Source organism: Orycteropus afer, unplaced genomic scaffold (genome assembly GCF_000298275.1).
Source record: "Orycteropus afer afer isolate SDZICR_OR568_19922 unplaced genomic scaffold, OryAfe1.0 scaffold00517, whole genome shotgun sequence".
NCBI lineage: Eukaryota > Metazoa > Chordata > Mammalia > Tubulidentata > Orycteropodidae > Orycteropus > Orycteropus afer.
The window spans coordinates 695969-701075 of record NW_006922104.1 but is presented as its reverse complement, the minus strand read 5'-3'; the positions used below and the strand labels follow the sequence as shown (position 1 = coordinate 701075).

At 34.2% G+C, this 5107-nt stretch overlaps 1 protein-coding gene across 1 annotated transcript in view; it reads right to left on the bottom strand.

Annotated features, from left to right (window-relative positions):
* The window catches only part of EFHC2 (EF-hand domain containing 2), a 233751-nt gene that overhangs the window by 79028 nt on the left and 149616 nt on the right, over positions 1-5107 (bottom strand). The window lies entirely within an intron of this gene.

Sequence of the window (5107 nt, the reverse complement as noted above, 5' to 3'; positions counted from 1 at the left end):
CGACGGCACATAACAACAACAACAACAACAACTTGGACTGCCAGGAGAACTACCAAATGTGTCCTGGAAGAAGTGCAGCCAGAACGCTCCTTGGAAGCAAGAATGGCCAGACTTCATCTCACCCACTTCGATCATGTTGTTAGAAGGGACCATTCCCTGGAGAAAGACATCATGCTTGGTAAAGTGGTGGGTCAACAAAAAAGGGGAAGGCCCTCAACAAGTGGCTGCAATGATGGGCTCAGGTATAGCAAGGAGTGTGGGACTGGCACAGGACTGGGCAGTGTTTCATTCTGTTGTACACAGGTTGCTATGAGTTGGAGCCGATTCAACAGCACCTAACAACAACAACTTATCTGATGTACTGCATTGGAGGCCCCAGTCAATATAATAAGCAAAAGACATTATAAGGAGTAGAAATGAAGAAGCAAATCTGCCATTATTTCCACTCTGATAACTCAAAAGGGAAAATGAAATTAATATACAGAAAATTATATACAAAAGTCAACAGCATTCCTATATATCTACAACTAATTACAAACTGTAATTTAAAGTTAAAAGACACTATTTAAAATACTATATTCATGGATGGGAAGTCTGTTTCATAGTGAGAGTAATTCTACTTGAAATTAAGCTATAAATTTAATACAATTCCAGTAAATATCTTTTTTAAAAAAACTAGAAACAAATACGCATAAAATTGATATGAAAAATTAAAGGATGTGGTATAGTAAATTACATAATATGGCTTTTCTAGCCATATTTGTAACTCCCACTTTGCTGTGAGTAACTGAGTAGCTGCTTGTTAAAGTCATCCACCTGGAGCAACACAAAGCAATCTCTGGGAAGTTCACTCTCTCTCAGGTGTATAGAATTCTGATGTTGGGATTGGTTAGTTTGGCCACTCTGCCAGGCTCTAAAGGAGCCCTCCTAGAGGCAGAAGGAGTCTTTCTGACTGCTGGCTGAGAAAGACATGCTGCTGAGAAAAACATGCTTCTGAGAGACATGAGAGAGACACGCTGCTGAGAGAGAGATGTGAGAGACACGCACTGCTGAGAGAGACATGCTATTGAGAGAGACTGAGAGACAGCCGGCTGAGAGAGATTGAGCACGTTTCTGAACTTGAATTGTAACCTGTCACTTCCCTAATAAACCCCATAATCTGTGAGTTCTGTGCGGCCAGTGCAGCAAATCATCGAACTCAGCAGAGAGTTGGTGGGTACTGCAGGAGGAACAGTTAGTATCAAGGTTAGTAAGAGAGCTGTAGGGTTGTGGCATGTCTGGACTCATAGGACCAGGCCTTGGGCTACTGATAGTGATTCTGTCCTCCTCTTGTGTAGTTAGAGGAGGTCAGAAGTTGCCACCTCCTTGCCCCTTTAGCAAACACCTAGGAATAGTCTGAAAAATTTTGAAAAAGAATAATTAGAATTTACCCTGCCCCATATCATGATTTATCACAATGCTACAGTAACAAAACAGGTGAAACTGGCCTAGAGGTAGACAAGTAGACAAATTTAACAAAACAGAGAGCTTGGAAATTCATTCATATGGATATAGGACTATGACATACCCCATGCATGTCAATACAAAGTATTGGGGAAAGAACAGATTTATTCAATGCATTGTGCTAGGACTGGCAATCCACACAAACAATATATCCATATATAAAAATAAGTCCTAGATTAATTTAAGACATGATATGAAAGGCAAAGTTTGCACTTTCAGAAGAAAACAGAAGAATAACTTCATACACATGGAGTATACATAATTTGTTAAACAGGATGTAAAATTCACAAACCATAAAGGAAAAATGGACAAATTCAATTAAAATTAAAAATTTAAACTTCCATATGACAAGACATCACACATAAAAAGAGAAGTCCAGATGGAGAGACAAATCTGCAATATGCAAAACAACATAGGATTAGTATCCAAAATGTATAAAGAACAAAGCAATAAGACCAACATCCCAACAGAAAAATGAGCTACATGTAAATTATTAAAATGTAAAGTGGTGTTTCCACTTTAAAGAATACTCTAACAAGCCTTAGTAAAGTTGAAGATATGCAATAGCATACAGCCCTGTAAATTCTTTTCTAGGTTTATGTTCTAGAGAAAACTCTGTACATGCACAAGGATGTCCCTTTACAGTTGTTTGTAACAGCAAAATATCTGTTCATAAGTAAGAAATTGATAAACTGTAATTTATTTATAAAATGGAATATTACAAAACAACGAGAATAAAGGAAATAAATCTGTACGTATTGATAGGCAAATATCTCAAAATCGTATGCTGAATGAAAAGAGCAAGTTTCAAAAGCGAACCATTGTGTACTCTTTTCAATGCACAATACAATATTATAAATTGTTTATGGATAAATACATATGTAGAAAAAAGTAAACATGAGGACTATACACATATCATGATACAATAAGGAAAAGAGATGTTGAAGGGAAGGGGCTTTACTTATATACCCTTTAAAAAACATTTTCAAAAAAGAGAGATCTAAAGAAAATGTGAAAAATGTTAACATCTGTTAATTCTGGATGGTGGATATATAACTTTTTAATATTCTGTACATTTTGGTATGCTTTACAATTTCATAATTATAATTTCATTTAATTTTTGAAAGCAAGAATATCAGATTTGGAATCAGACAGACTTAGTTCTGAATCCCATATCTAGCTTTGAGACCTTGGACTAAGTAATGACTGCCTTGCAGGGGGATTTTTAAGGATGAGCTGAAGTTTTATACGAAAAATATCCAACATAACCCTCAAAAACCAATAGCAAAGGGTCCCAGGTGGGAAAAACTGAAGGCTATGAGAAAGCCCAACTCTGCTGGCCAGAAGAAATATACACAGCAATATTTTCCAAAATTTTTTGATCAAGCATCCCAACAGTAAAAAAAGTTTTGAGCACAAGCCCTCAATAATACACACACACACACACACACACAAATATATATTGTATCTTGTGTATTTCTCATTAGTAATCATGAAGCAACATCTTTAAAGTTATAAAAGAAGAGAAATTGTCACCTTAGAATTTTATATCCAATGAAAATACCCATGAGAAATGAAGGCAAAACAAAAATATACCAACATAAAGAAAACTAAAGAGAATTCATATGAACTGACCTGCTCTGAAAGAATTGCTAAAGAAAGTTCTTCAGTATGAATGGAAACGATACTAGAAGGAAACAGAAATTCAGGATTGAAGGAAGAACAACAGCCAAGTAAATATTTGCATATATATAATGATCTATTTTTCTCCTCTTAAATTCTTTAAATTATATTCTTTAGAAACACTGGGAGGAGATTTCAGTGCATGGAGATATAATAGATGTGACAACTATAACAGAAATGGAGGAAGATAATGGAGACTATATGGTTATAAGGCATCTACATTTTATCTAAAATGGTAAAATACTAACTCTAAGTAGAATATGAAAAGATAGGTATGTACATTATCATCCCTAGACCAGCCACGAAAAGAAAATACCAAGAAATCAAGCTTTAAAAAAATAGTATATTGATATGAAAAAATAAAAATTATTTAAATCGAAAAGAAAGCCAGAAGGAGAAAAAGAAAAAGAAAAAGCAGAGGAGACAAAATGTAAATGTAAACAGCCTAAATATACCAATTAAAAGAGAGATTTTTGAAATGGATTAAAACAAAAACAAGCTCCAACTATATGCTGCTTATAAAAAATTCATTTTAAATATAGATTATAGATTAAATGTAAAATTATACCAAAATATATGCCAAGGAAATTAAAAATAATAATAAAAAATATAGCATGGCTGTTAACATCAGAGAAAACAGACTTACAGAACAAGGAAAATTAATAGGTTTAAAGAGGGTCATTATATAATTTTATTAAAAAAGGTCAATACATCAAGAACATATAGCAATCATAAATGTTTATCTACCTAATAGGGCTCCATAATACATAAAACAAGAAGTGTTAGAAAAGAAGAAACAGACAAATCTAAAGTATCTGTGGATACTTCATTACTCCTGTCTCAGTACTCAATAGTACATGTAAATAAAAAACCAGCAAGGATATAGAAGATCTAAGCAACACTATCAACCAACTGAATCTAAATAAATTTATACATCTAGAAGTCACCAAGTATTTGTAAAATAAAAATATTAATAAAGCATGGGTCAAAGAGGAAATCCCAGAGGAAAATAATTTTAAATGAATGAAAATGACAATGTAACATATCAAAATCTTTGAGGTACAGATAAGTAGTACAGAGGAAAATTTATAGCATTAAATGCTTATATTATAAAAAAGAAAAGTATAAGTTCAATGATCTAAGCTTCTACATAAAAAAGAAAAAGAAATTAAAAGCAAAGCAAGCATAAGAATTAAGAGAGGAGATCGATGAACTAGGAAACAAACAAAATCAAGGAAATCAAAAGTTGGTTCTTTGAAGACATCAATGAAATTGATAAAAATCTAACCATACGACCAAGAAAAAAAAAAAAGATGATATGAATTAGTATTAGGATGAAAAAGGAATCTCAGAATCACTTCAGAACCTACAGATATTAAGAAGATAATAATAGAACATTATGAACAGTTCTATATCCATAATTTGACAAGGGAGCTCTCCCAGCACAGTGGTTAAAATATTCAGCTGCTAACCAAAAGTCAGCAGATTGAACTCACCAGCCACTCCATGAGATAAAGATAAGGCACTCTGCCTCCATAAAGATTTACAACCTTGGAAACCCTAAAGACAGTTCCACTCTGTCATATAGGGTCACTATGAGTCAGATTTTTTTTTTTTTTATTGTGATTTGGGTGAAGATTTACAAAGCAAATTCACTTTCCATACAGCAATTAACATATACTTTGTCTCATGGCATTGACCACAGTTTACCACAATGCAACAGCTCCCTTCCCACTTCCTCCCCATAGTTACCTCTTCCCAATGTCCATCCCTCCATGGACTCCTGCCCCAAGCTGTCTCCCTGTGCATAGGCAGCCCTTCTTTCTCCCATGATTGCTCTCCAAGGAGTGTATCTACCTCAGGTAAATGTTCAACTCATATGTCTGTCTTCTGTTTGGCTGGAAACCACAGGTGTGGGTTC